Source organism: Anas acuta, chromosome 16, assembly GCF_963932015.1.
Source record: "Anas acuta chromosome 16, bAnaAcu1.1, whole genome shotgun sequence".
Taxonomy (NCBI): Eukaryota; Metazoa; Chordata; class Aves; order Anseriformes; family Anatidae; genus Anas; species Anas acuta.
Window position 1 is genome coordinate 792996 of NC_088994.1, and position 18137 is coordinate 811132.

The 18137-nt window shown below is 48.1% G+C and overlaps 3 long non-coding RNA genes across 7 annotated transcripts; 2 read left to right on the forward strand and 1 right to left on the reverse strand.

Moving 5' to 3' along the window:
* The first annotated feature begins 414 nt into the window (after positions 1 to 414).
* LOC137865421 (uncharacterized) lies at positions 415 to 6643 on the forward strand. Its single transcript, XR_011101888.1, has 3 exons — positions 415 to 683; positions 1084 to 1189; positions 5943 to 6643. It is a non-coding gene; the product is annotated as an uncharacterized lncRNA (long non-coding RNA).
* Positions 6644 to 8792: 2149 nt separating this feature from the next.
* On the forward strand, positions 8793 to 13126 carry LOC137865463 (uncharacterized). Of its 2 annotated transcripts, XR_011101910.1 has the most exons (6): positions 8793 to 10315; positions 10448 to 10508; positions 10782 to 10842; positions 11043 to 11109; positions 11637 to 11690; positions 12555 to 13126. It is a non-coding gene; the product is annotated as an uncharacterized lncRNA (long non-coding RNA). The 2 variants fall into 2 exon arrangements; XR_011101909.1 differs by lacking the exon at positions 12555 to 13126 and having other exon boundaries at positions 8797 to 10315; positions 11637 to 12065.
* On the reverse strand, positions 12483 to 18137 carry LOC137865464 (uncharacterized). Of its 4 annotated transcripts, none has more exons than XR_011101912.1 (9): positions 16817 to 18137; positions 16483 to 16543; positions 16076 to 16142; positions 15085 to 15341; positions 14890 to 14944; positions 13120 to 14539; positions 12938 to 12999; positions 12771 to 12838; positions 12483 to 12687 (listed from the first exon to the last, which is right to left on the reverse strand). It is a non-coding gene; the product is annotated as an uncharacterized lncRNA (long non-coding RNA). The 4 variants fall into 4 exon arrangements; XR_011101913.1 differs by having other exon boundaries at positions 13120 to 13219; positions 14485 to 14539; positions 14890 to 15341; XR_011101914.1 differs by having other exon boundaries at positions 12786 to 12838; positions 14890 to 15341.

Below are 18137 nucleotides of genomic sequence, written 5' to 3' on the forward strand. Positions count from 1 at the left end.
CTGTCACAGCTAAGGGTTCCCAGAAGCCCCATTCTGGTTTTTCTGACTTGGGGAAAAGATCAACTTTTAGCGTCTGAGGTAAAAACATTGCTAAAAGCAGCGGTATTGAAGAGAAGTACGTAGTGGGAGTTAAAGCGAAGCATAGACTAAGATATCTGGACACGTACTGAAGGAAGAGCTCCTCTTTATTCAACTTGGAGGTGGAAAAAAAGGGGGTTGGGGGTGGGTTTTTTGTTTGTTCGCTGTTTGTTTGTTTTTTCTCCAAAGCCAGCCCCGGAGGGCATTCCTCCCTCAGCACCGGGCACCTGAGGGGAACTCGGGGCTGGAGAAGAAGCCGAGGTCGGGGAGCCGGGCGCCCTCAGCGCCTTTATGCCCTGAGCCGAGGCGAGCCGAGCCGGGCCGGGCCGGCCACCGCCTGCCGGGCGGAGCGGCTCCGCCCCGCTCCCTGCCGGGGGAGGCTGAGGCACCGCGGCCCGCCGCTGCCCGGCCCTGCCCGGCTCTCAAACCCTCCCGGGGACGGGGGGGGAGGCTGCGAGGCGCCGGGAGGATGCGAGTGGGCGCCGCGGGCTGCGAGGCGAGGGCCCGGGCGGCCGGCGGAGCTGGGACTCGGCGACGGCTCAGCGCCCGCCCCGCCGGCAGCGGACGACTCCCGGAGACGCAAAACGGCGGCGGCGGAGGAGGAGGCAGGCGGCGGGGCTGAGAGGAGAGGGGGGCGAGGTGGCTGCGGGAGGCGACCCCAAGCGGCCACGGGAGACCCCCGGGGAGAAGGCGAGGCGCTCCCCCGGCCGGCCCTGAGGAGAGGGGCGGCTGCGAGCACCCCTTCCCCGGCTCTGTGAGGGGGGAACGGGGCGCGGTTGGGCTGTGACAGAGCCGGGGGTATAGGGGGCACACGGGCAGGGCGAGCAACTTCGCTTTCCGTGCCTTGAAACGGGACGGAGCCAGCCGAGACCGGGCTCCCCCCCCCCTCTATATATACACACACGCGCTCGGTGTGGCGGTGGGAGGGGAACGGGGCCGTGTCCCCAGCCCTGCCGGGGGGTTTTGCGGTGCCGGGGGCCGCCCTGACGCCCGGCTGTCCCCCAGGTGCTGCGCGGCGCTGGAGATCGGCAGCCGGCGGGGCGAGGCGCCTAATGGAGGCGGCGGCGGGGCGCTGAGGGAGCGGAGAGGCTGCGGCTGTCAGCGCTGCCCGGTAGGTGCTGGGGCTCCCCGTCGGGCTTGACGGAGGAGTTTGGCTTCGTTGAAGGGTGAGTCAAGGCTGAGGTGGCGGTCCCAGCCGGGACAGGCGCCCCAGAGAGCGCCTTGGGGCTGTCAAAGTGCAGGGCGATCCGTGCAAAGGGGGCTTTGTTGTGGAAGTCCTGAGGTGAACACGAGCAGCCCGCTGGAGGGGGAAAGGAGAGGGGAGTTTGGAAAGCTGCGCTGCTGGTGTTAAGCAGCAGCCTGTGCTGTGTTGGTGTTTGTTCAGAGGGGTTTCACGCACAAGGAGCTGGTGGGTGCTCTGAGGAACCTGGTCCAGCTGTGGAGAACAACCTGTATGAGGCAAACCCCAGGACCCAAATGCCATACGCTGTAAGTCCAAACCTCCCCGAACAAGCAGACATTATGTAGAAAACCCATTTGTTACCATCTTGAAACATTGCCAGCAAGGCAGCCTCTTCCAGTTACGCTGTTAATTGGGTTCCCTGGAGCTCGTTAGAAGGAGGTGCCATTTTTTCTAAACGAGGTGACTGCTAACTTCAGGCTGGCAGTCCTACTAGCTTTCCTCAGCCAAAAAGCCCTTTGCATTTCTGTAAAGCACCTGTGCACTGTGCTTGTTTAACAAAGACAAGTTTGAGACATAACACTTGGAGGTAGGGCACGCATTCTCTTTGTGAGGCTTTCCTACTCCTTGAATGCTTCTTGTGGCTCTCCTGGGCTCTCTCTTCTCTTGCCAAGCCCTCGATGACCTGTGCCTGCTTCAGCTGTATCCAGCGCTCCGTTTGCTAGCCGTAATTGTCGTCATTTATCTCTGCTGGTTATTACTGGGAAAACCGCTGTTTATCGCTGCGTGTCCATGCGTCCCTGGAGCCTGTTAGAGCTGGCTTTTGAACGGTTCTGCCTTTTGTAAATTTCTCTACGCTGAAGAATTTCTGTCAAGTGATGGACTTTGTGCTGTTGTTAGGATTCCTTTTGTTTCTAATGTACCAAAAAGGCTGTTTCCTTGGCTCTTTTGCTTCCCTTAGCAGTTTGTGGTGTTTCACTTAGGCTTATTACTATCCTTGCGCTGTTTTTCCCCCAGTCACTTACAAAGCCTGAGGGACAGGATTAATTTTTTTTTAATCTAGCTACCATTAATATAAATGATCTTTTTGTTTGGATGTGACTTCTGAATTCGTAACAGTCTTACTTCAAAGATCTACGACTGGTTTTGAAGTCTGATGCTTTCTTCAAGTTTGAGTTGAGAATTTCTTCCATCTTTATGGAACTAACTTCTAAAGCAGCAAGTCAGTGTAAACTGTTTTTCTAGTTCTGTTTGCATGTAATAAATATAACGGAGGCATACTCGCTTGTGGCTGAGCTCTGGCCAATCTCTATTTCTATGGTCAGTTTCGCTTTGTGTCTCAAGGCTGAAGTCTAGCTGAGAATTCCCCTGTGCCAGATGCAGTATTTTTGTATATTATGAAATTAGCCTCTCTAATTTTGAGAAATGCTGAGCCTGTTGCAAAATTGACAGAACGAGCTCTTTGGGGTCTGTTTAATAGAAGTCCTACGTGATAAGTTTTGGGGTGATGAAGGGAGGGGACATTCTGACCACATTTGGCGCAGTGCAGGAGGGCCTGGACGCGCTGTTCCCTTCTGTGAACTCATGGTCGGTATTCCCTCTCCGTCCTGTGCCAGAGACGTGAGGTCACTGATCCATAAATGCCCGAGATGGTTTGCCTCGGAGTTGCCGGTGACTTGTAAACAAGTGATGCAATTTTCAGGATAGCACGGTTTCCCCTCCTCCCTTTGTTTCCTCGCTATTTCCCAGTCAGGTACCAGTATCAGTGTTCAAGTCCGGCTGTCGGTTGTATCACCTTTGCCGAGTGTGTGCTCACAGGAATGCAGTTTTGTGGTGTTATTAATTAACTTTCTGACACTGTCACATCAGGCACTAAAGGTGCTTCCTCCTGCAGTCTACACAAGGGATGTGATGACTCAAGTTTTCAACATCTTTATTGTCATTGGTAGTATTAATTCTGATGTTCATCTTTTATTGCAGTCCATCATGTTAGTTTGGTTTGGTTTCGGTTTGGTTTGTGGTTTCGTTGTTGGTTTTTGGGGTAGCTCAGGGCCTCCTGAAATACTCCAACCACTCTGCTGCATAAATAGTTGTTTCTTTTTCTGTGGAGATGGGAGCCACCAAAAATGCCTCCTTTCCTTATCCTGTAGCAGCCAGATGGCATTTCGTAACGCTGCGCTGTGCCTCCCTTTGGCTGATGGTTCATTTCCAGTTCTCTTGCCTTTCTGAGAGCTGGAAGGAACCACACCAGGACCACTCACCTCTTTTCGTGTACCCTTCAGAGTGCAGTGAGCTGCAAGGTGTTGCATAAAGCAGCATCTCTGCTTCCAGGGGATCCTTTCTACCCAGCTCTGGAAGTTAGCCCAAAGGGAGCGCACGGCTGCTGACGTGGGAGAACGTGAAGGGGAAAACAGGCAAGAACTCTGACCGCGTTGCTACTAGCTCTTAGAAGACCTTGGAGATAGATCATGGAGAGCTTAATGATGCAAACATGCTTTGAAAGTTTGACTTCTGCTTGCACCTAACAGGTCCAGAAGAGCTCACTTCCAAAAAAACCAACAGGCTTCCAGTTGTGTTTGGAGCCGTTCCAGAAAGCCACTTGGTGTTGCAGGTTCTCGTTGGGTGTCTTGGCCTTCTTGACCCACAGCTTGAAGCCGCTGCTGGAGCCAGCCTTGGAGCCAGCAGGGAGCTCCTGAACTTTGTCATGGTTATGGCAAAGGCTGCAGGTGTTCAGCGCCCTGAATCTGGAGAGCATTTCTCAAGCCACATACAGTTTGTGAGACCAGAAAGAGCTGCCGGCTTATAATGAGTGCTGTGACTTAGGCGCACGGTTTGTAGAGGTTTTAAGGCGTAGTGCATGAGTGCCAGGCTCCTGTTTGGTCACTGGGACAAAACGAGATCTGGGAATGTTGGATGTCCTAAAAAGAGTACAGGGGAGACAACCGGGGAGGAGATGTGGCTCTTCTTGGCCTTGTTTAGCCCCCAGCCCCTCTACACCCCACAAACCTTAGTTACAGCTGTGGGCTTCTGCAGAACGTCACAATGCCTAGTAAATCTTCGGGATATACTTAAAAGCAGGAAAATACTGTGTTGGTTTCTTCTTTTTTTGTATACATAGGGCAGCTGCCAGCAGCAGCACCTGCTGGAGTCGAGGGTGCTGAGCAAGGCAGGGTCGTGTCCCGAGCAGTAGTCACAAGGGGAGCTGAGCAGAGCCCGCCTGAAAACTCAGGGGGTTTCTGCTTCTTAGCAAGCCGAAACACAGCTCCCCGTCCCCAGTATTCCTCGCTGTGAGGATGAGGACTGAGGAAGGCTCACCCTGCCTGCAGCTTCTTCAGTTCTTCGTGCGGGGAACTCTTGGAGGAGCTGGTGCCTCTGGAAAGAAAGCACCTGTTGGTACTGTGGGCATCCGAGCGTGATGCTAACCCACACAACGCTGCCCCTTGCATCTGACAAATGTTTTACAACTTCAACTTCTTTGCAGGTTTTACTTAAATTTGGTGGAGGAGGCTGTGGCTGAGCAGAGAACTAATTTGTTATTTCACTAACTGGAATAATTTACAATGGAAAGAAGCTTTTTTTAGTTAAAAGTTGTGTTTCTGATTACAGCTTCCGGTATTTTACCTCGCAGTCCACAAACACTCTTTTTAAACTTGATTCCTGACAAGTCGCTTTTCTCAATTCTCGCGTTCTTGGACTCCACCAGGGGAAAAGGAAGGCCCTGCTAATATTGCTTGGCTGTTTCCTTCCGGAGGAAGGAGGGGAGAGTTGAGTAAAAGAGTAATGAAGTAAAATGAATTTACTCTTTTCACACGTGCTGAAAGAATAGGCAGGTGTTCTTGGGAATATCTCATTTAAATCTCTGTGTGTTTCGAGAGGATGCGTCCTCACTTAGAGGAGCCAACATCCCATTGCTGGACCTAATCCTGATGGGGCTGGCATCTGAGGGTTACGCGGGCTGCTCCCGGCAGGGCTCTTCCCACGCGGGGAGGCCGAGAGAGCCGGTCGAGCACTGCTCCGCTGCCTGGAAAGATTCAGTCATTTCCACCCAAAGCGAGGAAATAAAAAGCTCGGTCAGCCATTTCATCTGGAGATACCCCGCCCTCCTCCAACAAATACGAAAAAGGGAAAATGTAGGCTTGGGCCCTCACATATCCCAGCAGTTTGCACCCATTCGGGCGATGCGATTGGGGTCGGGGCAGGCAAAATAGAAGTTACCTTTATTTTTTTTTTTTAATTTTGGCAGAGGAAGTTATAAGGTTGATGTTGCCCCTTTGATATTTGACCCACTGACTGCCCGGGAAGGAAGGAGTCTGTTTAGTTTACCTTTGTCCTAGATTCAGTTTTAATATATCATGTTTTATTGGGGGGGGATGGAAGGGGGGATCTTTATTCTTAATGATTCATGCCGCCTCAAAGCACAGTGGTTTCTACTTGTGTGCTGCCTTTCCCACTGGGGGATGCAAACAAAAGAACAGTCATTTCAGACTCCTCCTTAAGTTTCCAAGAGAACCTTAGCTGCTCAGGGATAGCTCTGAATTTTAAAAGCATTTTTTTCTTCCAAATTATGTATTGATTGCACATAAAATAGCAGCACCGTAATATGCAATTTCAAACAAATGCACGGGGGTGCTTGGTTGCTTTTAATGCTCCTCCTTTATTTTTATTTTATTTTTTTTTCCTCCAGCAGAAAACAAAAAGTGGATTCTGTTCCCATAAGCCGCTCTTGCAAAATCCGCACAAACATTTATTAGTCTAGACACAAAATATTCTCAGCCGGCCTCAGCCTGACGATGGCAAAAAGAAATAAAAATAATAATAAAAAACAACAACAAAAAAAGGCAAGCTAATATTGTACTTGGCTGTGAAAAGGGAAGGGGGGAATCATGCCCCAGGCTAGTGAAGCTGTAACATTTTGCTGGGGCTGCCTACAACAACAGATGCATCTCGTTCCCCTGGGCTTCCAGTCCTGCCTATTCTCTTCTGCTGAACTTGGCCGCTCGCAAACATTCCCTGTGAGTACCACACCCCGGGCTTCTCCTGGACACTTTTGATTTGATTGAATGATGGCACCAGGCATGCTCCTCTTCACCAGGCCTGCTCTTGTGCCCCAGAAATCATGTAGCGAATTCATTGATTGGAAAACGTGCAAAATAGGTGGGATCTGGGGTGACTGGTAGAAATCAAAAGGGTTTGAAATAGGCGATGTGACCGCAGCTTAAACCTGCAGGAAGGGAGCATCGACCCGAATGGTTTATCTGAATCTTCAGCTGCAACTTCTGTAAATACCAGCTCCTTCTCCTCATTTGCTACCATGGCAGTTTGCAGACTTTTGCTGAGTTAAAAGGACAAATCATAGTTGTGCGTGTTTGTTTGATCAGGCCTTTACCTCAGTGCTCACGTTCTCAGACTGCTGGGGTTTTATATTTTTGTCATTTTCTTAGAAAATGGCGAATGATGCATATCCTGGCTTCCAGATGATTAGTTCCTGTTGCTCCCAATTTGTGTCAGGCTGTGTTTAGTTGGAAATGAAAATGTAATTGCAAATTCCCCTAAACAGCACAACATGTCTGTGGTATTAATTAAAGCACTGTAAATACGTAGAATATCTGAGAATGCATTCCTTCAAGCATGGCCGTGTTTTTTTAAACCTACAGAGGAGGCAAAATACGGTATTTAGGCTTAGTAGATGAAATGTATTGCTTCTGTGGTGGCAGATCCGTGTCTTGAGATTTTAAACCTGGTGGATCTCGTGCTCGAGCCTTCAAAGGAGATGTTACATAGACAATAAAACGTCCTGCTTTTCGCGGAGGGCTCTCCTTAGGTCACTCAGAAAACGCCTTCAGTCTTCACTCACTGCAGCATTCACAAAGTGAATGCCTTCCTGTAAGGTTAGTCACCGATGGCCACTCATTCCACGCTTTCACTAAGAAAAACCTTCACAGCTTTGAATCTGAATTTCCTGTCCCGCCTTTAGGTGAGCTCGGAGCGGCGTCAGGCATTGCTGGGCTCCTCGTCCGGCGGCGCTGGTGAAGTGAAAGATGCCAAAAGTGAAGTTTGACAGTGAGCTCGGGGGCTTGTGCTGGCCCGGGGGCTCTAAAAGCCCCCTTGTTTCTGACCTCCTTTTTAGCTGAAACATCCCCAGATTCTAAGGAAAAAAGGAATAGAAGGGACTTGCGGAGTAATGTTCTAGTGAAACCCAGCCTTCCTCAAGAAGCCTGCCTGAATAATTCCTGTGAATAACAGACTCTGCTCAGCTATTTCCTAACATAGAAAGGGTGCTGACTGCTTCTTCAGAGTAACATAAGTTAGTGATACTACTGAAATAGTTGTGGTTCAGACGTAGATCTGATTTCTCCTAAGCACGCTGAATTCACAGCTGTTGATCCTCCAGAGGAGGCTTTGCAATTGAACACCTGGAGAACAGGTAAATTTCCCGCTGTTGTTCTCCTCTCCTGTTGTTTTGATTTGTTTGTTTTGTTTTGTTTTCCTAGTAGCATAGGCTTAAGACTCTGAAGAAACGCGCTGCTTTTTTTCATTTCCAACACTGGCTGTTCCTCCTGAGCCCCGCCTTCTCTTTTTGCAGTCATAGGATATGTGAATGTAAATTCGTGGGAGAGAGGTAGAAAACTCAGTTTCAACTGGTGCTTTTTCGGCTATGTGGGGAGACCAAATAGGGTGGTTTTGAATATTCTGTCTCTTATTCAGAGCAGCAGCATGTGGAGGGAGACAGATGCGTTTGCTTTTGTAGTGCAATGGCTTCAGAAGGAAGAGGGGAAAAAACATTTCTCTGGGAGCTGGAGAAGGTGTCCTAATCGCAGGAGAGGTTTCTAAATGGCATATCTTTGCGAGCGTTCCTGTAGTCCGGAGGTTTTTGTTTGTTTGTTTGCCTTTGGAAGGTTTTACTCTTAATATTCACGTCCTTCAGCAGAAGTGAGAAATGTGATTTTATTTTGTGCGTCATCTTCTTCTGCTTCTGCTTCTCCTCTTCCTCCTCCTCCTTCTTCTACTTCTTTGTGTTCTTAGTCTTCTCTGTTTCTTCGTCATCTTCTTCTTCTTCACTTCGTCTTCGTCTTCACGTCTTCATCTTCACTTCTTCGTCTTCACTTCTGTCTTCACTTCTTCGTCTTCACTTCTGTCTTCACTTCTTCGTCTTTGTCTTCACTTCTTTGTCTTTGTCTTCACTTCTTCTTTGTCTTCTTCTTTGTTTTCTTAATCTTCTTTATTTCTTCTGCGTCGTCGTTGTTTTCTTCTCAGTCTTCTTCTGCTTCTTCTTATTCTTCTACTTCTCTGTTTTATTAATCTTTGTTTCTTCTTCGTCGTTGTCATCGTCGTCTTCTTCTTTGTCTTCTTCTTTGTTTTCTTAATCTTCTTCTTTGATGTCGTCGTCGTCTTCTTCTTCATCTTATTCTTCTATCTCTTCGTTTTCTTAATCTTCTTTTCTTCTTTGTCGTTGTTGTCATCTTCTTTTTCTTTTCTTCTTCTTCTTCATCTTCTTTGATTTCTTAGACTTCATAGTTTCTTTTCTTCTTATTCTTCGTTTTCTTATTCTTCATAGTTTCTTTTTCTTCTTCATCTTCTTCGTTTTCTTAGTCTTCATAGTTTATTCTTCTTCGTCGTCTTCTTTTTCATCTTCTTTGTTTTCTTAGTCTTCATAGTTTCTTCTTCTTCTTCTTCATTTTCTTAGTGTTCTTCGTTTCTTCTTCTGTCATTGTAAAGCAATCTAGTAGTAGGTGCCTCTATTGCACGCAGCTCTTCCTCAGGTGAGTAGTTATTATAGCAGTTTTACAGATAGTATGGTGATGTTACTTTGTGTGTTTGCTTTGTGGTTCTGGGTTCCTTATGATTTTTGCAGAATTTCTTTCTATGTGTCTTTGCCTGTATGTCAAATCTTATCTAAGTTAAAACCTTGCTGTTAAAGTGATGGAGCAGGGTTTAGGAGAAATGTATGATGGAGGCTCCCTGTGTGAGCATGTATCTGAAAATGGCAGCAGTGGGCATGTAAGGAGTAGTCTGTTTCAGGTTTAGGGACAGTTTGTTATATTTCTGGATCTTTTGCCTGTGGGTTTGCTGTCTGTCGAGTCTTTAGACCTTGCAGCCTTCTAGGCTTTAACTGCTTGGGGAATTCACATATTAGAGGTACGTTTATGAGGGTTTGCTAGGTACCTTGTTTTTGGGAAACCGTGGGGTAGGGTTCCTTGACCGCATAAGTGCAGTACTGCCTAGAGAGTGAGCAGGCTCACCTTCTTCATCTCTAAAGAATAAGTCTGTTCGGGTACATTTTAGCGCAGTGCCTGTCATCAGTAGTAGTCAGCGTTGCGGAGGAGGTGGGTGTCAGGGCTAGCATGCTAGTGAATGCTGGTTCTCTGTTTTTGCAAGTGATGATGAACCTGTTTGAATTAATTCTATTTGAAAAAGTTCCAGTTGACTTGCCTGGTCGTGTTGTCCTTTCAATATTAAAAGCTGCAGCAAAAGCATGGGGATTGTTGCTTCTAGAAACACCCCAGATCTCATCTGCTGTGTGCATGTTGTTCAGGTAAAGCAGATTTAAAAAAACAAACAAACAAACAAACAAATGAAAACCAGCTGCTGCTGCTCCTGCTCCCTTCCTACTTCCTTGTGCTTTTTCCCTCCCCTTTTCCAGGTGATTGGGTTTGGGTGCTGGGCGGGGCCAAAAGGTAAATGAGCCCCAGGCATGGCATCAGAGAGCTCCTTCTGCCTGGGCTTCTCTTTGGGGTAAGTGCTTTGATTTTCCTTCAGTCAGTTGCAGGGTTCTCTAGGCAGGCTGGAGTCTATGGATTTCTGGATTTTAAGTGCTTGGAACTCACTTAATAGAGGGATATTTAGTAGAGGCTGCTGGCTCACTGTTTTTTGGGATGGTGGGGTACGCTCCTGTTTTTGAGCTATACTTGAATCTCTAGATGAATCAACCCACTTGTGTAACTCTACAGAGGACTAAAACAAGCTTGATTGCATGGTACATGTGGCTTAACAGCATAGACGCAGCATTACCAAGAAACTGAGCAGGGTTGTATCGGTCACCTCTTTCATCTGCAAAGGGTGAGTCTGTGATTACCCCTGCCAGGGCTGCTGTGTGTGCATGTCTTTTTGGCATTTCTGGAGCTCAGTTGTTTTTTTTGTGTGTTTATGTTCTAACTTTTTGGGTTTTTGTTTTGTTTTGTTTTTTTTAAGGGCAAATAGTGTTTGTGCTGAGCGTGGTTGGCAGGAGGAGGTGGGGAGCTGCTCAGGACTGGTAGGTTTTGTTTCTGGGAGTGTGCGGCATCCTTCCTGTGCGATGCGACTGATTGTTGGGCAGGAACGTTTCAGCTCCTGTGTCTTGAGCAACGTAGCTTGTGTAGTGTGTGTTGTTTGGCCTGGGCAGAGTTTGCTGTGGCGCTGTGAGGGAAGAATCTCAGTTCGAGCTGGTGAGCAGCTGAAGTACTGGAGCTGGGAAGAGAGAGGTATTGCAGCAGGTACGCTGTGGCTGTGAGGTGCCTCAGAGTGTGCTGTTCTCTTGTCTTTGCAGGTGCTTTGTGCAGTCGTGGACAGGGAAGGGAAATCCTCATGTCACGGAGCTGTGAGGGAAGGTGAGTGTTGCCAGCCTGGTCATCCCCTATCCAAAGCGAAGGGAAGACGCTCAGGTGTTTCCCTCGGAGGGTCCGAGGTGAGGCTGTTTGGGATAGAGGAAAGGATAAAACTGAAGATGGGGTCGCTTATGTTGTTGAGGGATGGGTGCTACTGCTGGCAGCTGAATGTTTATCATCTTCCTGTGTTTTCCTTTGTTCAGGCTGAAATGCACTGCGCAGTGCAGGACGTCTTGACCCGAGCTGCCTCTGGAGTGACTCTGGTGCATGGTGAGCAGAGGTAGCTGTTAATTTTGGGGGTGTGGTTGTCACTGCAATTCTTTTCCTACATTCAATAGCGTAAAATTCCAGTTTACCTTTTAGAGGTGCTATAAGTGGGTAAAGAGAACAGATGGAAGCATCTGCCACGTGGGGTAGGCAAGCAGCTGAGGTACAGGAGGGGATGAGAGTACGTGATTTTTTTCCTGTGGGTGGAATGGAATTGATTTTGTTGGTGTATAATCTGGTCTGCCCCTAGATATTTCTTTTAATGTAAAGAAAAGTTTGAGCTAATTCCAGTTAAGAAAGTTCCAGTTACTTGCTGGGCCATATTGTCTTTTTAATATTCAAAGCTGCAGCAAAAGCATGGGGATTGTTGCTTCTAGAAACACCCCAGGTCTCTTGTCTGCACTCTGAGCTAAAGCAGATTTTTAATAATAAAAACAAAAAGAATCACACTAAAAACAACAACAACAAACAAACGCCATTGGGTGATGTGTTGTAAATGCAACGATCATTTAATCCCTTTGTTTTCCCAGGTGGTGTGGATGATACTGGCTGCACTGTTGGAGCTTGGACTCAGAGAGGAACAGGTGAGCACAATCGTATGTTGCATCAGTAGTAGTCAGCATTGTGGAGAAGGTGGGCATCAGGGCTGGCATGCTAGTGAATGCTGGTACTCTGTTTTTGCAAGTGATGATGAGCCTGGCAATCGACTAAGATGATCAGTGCCTGTGCATTTCTTGAGGCGGAGGGAATTGACCATCCAGCAGTCTGAGAGCTAAATTGTGGGGCACCTGGTATTTGCATATCTGGGGTGGCTAATGGGAGCTGGGAGCCAGAGCAGCGTGGTGCCTGCTGGCTGAATATACTTGGTGCCACTGTGAGGGTGGTTGAGGCTGGGTCACGTTCAGGGTGCTTGTGGCTGGATCACCAGGCTAATAGAAGAAGCCGGATTATTTTGTAGTGTGTGTGTGCCAGGCAGGACAGTTTCCTTCTGTTCGTTTGTCCTATAGTGTTGCTTCTGCAGCATCTGTTCTGTGCTTCTCAGGTCTTGATATCCTCCTAGCTTTTTATGCTGGACTGACTAGACAGGCGACTTGGTAGCTGTGCTGAAGGGCCTCAATGCTTGTTTTATCATCATGGCTCTGATCCGAGCACTTCTTGTCTTGCAGTCGCTGCTTGAAGTGCAGATCTCTTTCAGGTCTTGTGCATCACAGTCGGTTTGAGATTGTATCTGTTTCCGTCTCTCCTTGCATCTGTATGAATCTCTCTTTGGGTCTGCTGCAGAGCACCTGTTTTGACATGCTGTTGCCATAGGGCTTTCCCCTGGGGGTCACTTTTTCTTGTGCCTTGTGTTGTGTGTTTTGTTTGTAGTGTTTGTAGTGTGCCTGTGTGTGTGTTTGGTCTGGAGCTGTCCTGCCTGGCAGGACATCTTTAGCTTATGTTGTTTGCAGAGCAAGATGGATACCCTTCACAGTCACCTTGTGCTACTTGGCCGTTCTGCTCCAATCCAGCTCACAAGCAGCCCGCCTTTCTCATGCTGCTCTTCAGAGTGCAGTTTGGCCCCTCTGAGCCTGTGAGAGACACCTGTGAAAGAAAAAGAAAAGCATAGGCTGAAGTATCCAAAGACACAGCACAGCTAGGACAGTTACTCTCATCTGCTCCCTTACCTCTGCCCCCCTCACCTGCCCACAAGGTAGATGCTTCCATCTGCTCTCTTAGGCCAGCTACAACATCTCTGAAATATAAACAGGATTTTTACTGTATTTTGTGTAGTTAACTAATTGCAGTGACAACTGCACCCCTAAAGTACCTGCTACATCTGGTCATCGCTCACCTTGCCAAAAGCAGCTCTGGTCGTCAAGTCCCGTGTTGTACACTGTGTTTCAGCTTTAACAACTGAAAACAGTCAAAAGAGAATCATTCAGCTGCCAGCATTAGCACCCATCCCTCAACAACACAAAGGAACCCTATTTACAATATTATTGTTTCAAAACAGCAGCCCCTTTGCCTCAGCACCTGGAAAGTAGATCAAGCCAGTCACCAAGCTGCCTGCTGGGTGCTGGACAGTCCCAGAAGGAGCTCTTTCCTGTTAGAAGTTTCTCCAGAGGTTTACACTCTATGGGGGACAGGAAAGAAATAAAAATAAATATTTCAAAACCCCATGTCTGTAAGCTTTCAAGATTCAACAGTACACCGTTCAAGCGCTATGCAAGCAGCTGCTCGCAAGCAGCTCAACTCTCCCAAATCCACATCTGCCAAACACCACTAAGATGACTGTGCCAGCTGCCCTTCAGTACATCCCCAGAGGCAGACCGGCTGTCTTTGCCAAAACAGTCCGGACAATGTATTAGGACACCCATGGACTAACACGTCAGCTGTCATCACTAACTGCCAGGCAGGACAGCTCCAGACCAAACACACACACAGCCATACTACAAACAAAACACGAGGCACAAGAAAAAGTGACCCCCAGGGGAAAGCCCTATGGCAACAGCAAGTCAGAATAGGTGCTCTGTAGCAGACCCTACGAGAGACTCAAATGTCACGCACGACATGCGACTGGAAGCAACTGCCAGAACTGGGATGATGGAGGCATAAGAAGTCTGCCTTCAAGACAAGAGACCAGAAGGATGGGGAGTGAAAACCCCATAAGAAGACACTTAGGAAATCAATTCCCAAGCAAGAGCTCCTGATGCAGCCCAGATGACTTCTGCAAGAGTGAGGGTGGAAACAGATACGATCTCAAACCAAATGTGATGCACAAGACCTGAAAGAGATCTGCACTTCAAGCAGCAACTGCAAGACAAGAAGTGCTCGGATCAGCCCTACCATGACAAAACAAGCATTTAGGGCCTTTGGTGTGGCTACAAAGTTGCACGTCTTGTCTGTCCAGGGGAAGAGGGCAATGAGCATATCAAGACCTGAGGAGCACGTAACATATGATGATCATATCAGGAAACATTTGATAACAAAAAAAATTACACGCACAGAAGAAGTGATCCCTTTAAGCTCCCACTGCAAGACAAGAGGTACTCAGCTCCCAGTTCAACATCAGCAATATTCCAAGGAGGTCAAGTGTTCAATACCCTGAGGATGGCTTCCCCAGGGCCTGCCGAGCACCAAGAGCAACAACAGCACAGCACCGACAACACAGATGACAAGGTGGGACTGCCCTGCCTGGCACAGGTTCACGCTGTACGTGACACAACTCCCCACACATCATCTCTCTGCCTGACCTGATCAATCCTGAAAGGCCCCATCCGCTGCAATGACTTAAAAGCGCAGATCCGTACCCTATGGGTGCATTCACAACCCCAACTCAAACATAGCACTTGCCCCCCAACTTAGCTTGGGAATGCAGGAGGCATGTTCCATCCTCACCAAGGAACACAAAGGCTAGCCAGGACATTGCTTCAGGCACACGGCTCCTCTTCACCTGCAGAAATAACGTGCCATCAGGTGCCAGCACACGAGCCAAATTTCTTCCAGTGAAACACCCTCCCCAGAAACAAAACAGTAGTCAACTGACCTGCTCTGCTACTGAAATCAGATAGACACCCTCCAGACAACTCCCCACCTCCCCCTGCCAACCACTCCCCAACACACAGGGTTTCCACCTCAGCTTCATTCTCAGGGCTCAGAATCCACCATCAATGTGGAACACAGAGGCCAGCTAGGATGTTCCCAGTACCTTCTTGGTCCCTGCAAAAGAGGGGTCACCCAGAGGTGCACCAAGAGACTGCTACACCAAAAACAATACCTGTTTTCCAACTTTTCCCCACTCACCTTCCCAATCCAGGCTTATCACTGCCATTCAGTGTGCCAAGCCAAGGTCATGGGGCTTACACCAGGGAGAAAGAACAGACAAGCGTGACAATCCACAAAACAGTCTATACCCACTCCTCTTCTTTCCTCCTCTACTGCAACAGCCAAGAAGCCCCAGAGCCACATGCCCCAAGCCAGTACGACCGCTTCGCTCACCTAACATCTCAAGGAGATGCATCGCACTCCCAGCTCCTCTTGCGCTCTGAGCAGCTCCAGCATTTCAGGAACTGGAACCGCTGACATCTGGCGTGCCTCAGAAACGTGGCAGGAGACGTACTCTGCTGTCACAAGGCGCTTGCAAAGCCGGCCCAACAAGTGAAGCAAACTAACACAGTCCACCAAACAACTCAGGGTCCCCTCTGCTGGCCACCCACCCTCAAGCTTCCTTCAAGTTTCCATGCCTGTGCCCTGGGCTACAAGAAACAAAGAGACAAGGTCACATCCACAATGGACATGCAAACAGTACAGCTCCTTGCAGAGGACTCAAACACAGAGACCAGAGCCAGATAAATAAATAAAAAACACCCGGCATTCCACAAATGCCAAAAGGCCAGGAACACACAGCAGCCCCAACAGAGGTAGTCACAGAATTATCTTGTACAGACAAACAAAGGTGACCCTGCTCAGTCTCTTGGTCATAGTGAACCTACAAAATCAAGTGCACCTCTTGTAGCATGTAATCAAGCTGGTTTTAGCCCTCTGGAGAGTTCAACAAGTGGGTTGATTCATCTAGAGATTAAATAACAGCTCAAAAACAAGAGCGTACCCCACCATCCCAAAAAACAGTGAGCCAGCAGCCTCTACTAAATATCCCTCTATTAAGTGAGTTCCAAGCACTTAAAATCCAGAAATCCATAGACTCCAGCCTGCCTAAAGAACCCTGCAACTGACTGTAGGAAACACAAAGCACTTACCCCAAAGAGAAGCCCAGGCAGAAGGAGCTCTCTGAAGGCATGCCTGGGGCTCATATACCTTTTGCTCACATACCTCAGCTGCTTGCCTGCCCCACGTGGCAGATGCTTCCATCTGTTCTCTTTACCCATTTATAGCACCTCTAAAAGGTAAACTGGAATTTTACGCTATTGAATGTAGGAAAAGAATTGCAGTGACAACCACACCCCCAAAATTAACAGCTACCTCTGCTCACCATGCACCAGAGTCACTCCAGAGGCAGCTCGGGTCAAGACGTCCTGCACTGCGCAGTGCATTTCAGCCTGAACAAAGGAAAACACAGGAAGATGATAAACATTCAGCTGCCAGCAGTAGCACCCATCCCTCAACAACATAAGCGACCCCATCTTCAGTTTTATCCTTTCAAAACAGCACTCCACTTGCCTCTGTACCTGCAAATTAGGTCCAAGCTTGAAAGGAGCGGCCAGCATCACCCACACCACCAGGGAACACAAAATGACAAAATGACCACTGTGCTTGCAAGCACCCACCTGCCACACTGCTCCTCTATCCCAAACAGCCTCACCTCGGACCCTCCGAGGGAAACACCTGAGCGTCTTCCCTTCGCTTTGGATAGGGGATGACCAGGCTGGCAACACTCACCTTCCCTCACAGCTCCGTGACATGAGGATTTCCCTTCCCTGTCCACGACTGCACAAAGCACCTGCAAAGACAAGAGAACAGCACACTCTGAGGCACCTCACAGCCACAGCGTACCTGCTGCAATACCTCTCTCTTCCCAGCTCCAGTACTTCAGCTGCTCACCAGCTCGAACTGAGATTCTTCCCTCACAGCGCCACAGCAAACTCTGCCCAGGCCAAACAACACACACTACACAAGCTACGTTGCTCAAGACACAGGAGCTGAAACGTTCCTGCCCAACAATCAGTCGCATCGCACAGGAAGGATGCCGCACACTCCCAGAAACAAAACCTACCAGTCCTGAGCAGCTCCCCACCTCCTCCTGCCAACCACGCTCAGCACAAACACTATTTGCCCTTAAAAAAAACAAAACAAAACAAAAACCCAAAAAGTTAGAACATAAACACACAAAAAAAACAACTGAGCTCCAGAAATGCCAAAAAGACATGCACACACAGCAGCCCTGGCAGGGGTAATCACAGACTCACCCTTTGCAGATGAAAAAGGTGACCGATACAACCCTGCTCAGTTTCTTGGTAATGCTGCGTCTATGCTGTTAAGCCACATGTACCATGCAATCAAGCTTGTTTTAGTCCTCTGTAGAGTTACACAAGTGGGTTGATTCATCTAGAGATTCAAGTATAGCTCAAAAACAGGAGCGTACCCCACCATCCCAAAAAACAGTGAGCCAGCAGCCTCTACTAAATATCCCTCTATTAAGTGAGTTCCAAGCACTTAAAATCCAGAAATCCATAGACTCCAGCCTGCCTAAAGAACCCTGCAACTGACTGTAGGAAACACAAAGCACTTACCCCAAAGAGAAGCCCAGGCAGAAGGAGCTCTCTGATGCCATGCCTGGGGCTCATTTACCTTTTGGCCCTGCCCAGCACCCAAACCCAATCACATGGTTGATTTAAAGATCAAAACCGAAATTTCCTTAAGTGATCTATTCTTTATTGCAGCGCTGGATGCACAGGGGATCTTTCCACCTATTGTGCATGTTCGAAGTGACAAACCTTCTCATATTTATACAGCGAAACAATGAATATTCTATTAACGCCTATATATATTCATTACCTAACCCCGCCTACTCTCGCTTTGTATGCTAATTACCTTATCAGTCCTTGCGCTTGCACAAAGCCTTCCAAGAATTATATCTTCTGGATGTGGGCAGTGGTCTTTCGGAGGAAGGCCGTAGGTCTTCCTCGTGATGCACTTTTCACCTTTTGCTTAATCAGTTGTTTTCCAAGGTGTAAAAATGCTGAGTTGGCTTTCGGCCTAACTGAGGGTCGGCAGATAACAGGATGTCTCAGTTAACAAGACATAACAGACAGCGGACTCGTTATCTCAAGTCTCAGGCTGACTGAGGGTTAACAGACAACGGGATGTTTTCAGATAACAAGATGCTTCGACATAACAGAAGATCAACAGATAACAAGATGTTGTCTATTTTGTTCTCGCTAATTTTTAATCACAAGTTTTATTCTATCCTAAAGTGAGTTTATACAATATCATGGTAAAGGGGAGGGGCAAAGCACAAGGAAGTAGGAAGAGAGCAGGCACAGCAGCAGCTGTGATTTTTTTGTTGTTTTTTTTTTTCTTTATTTCTTTTTTGT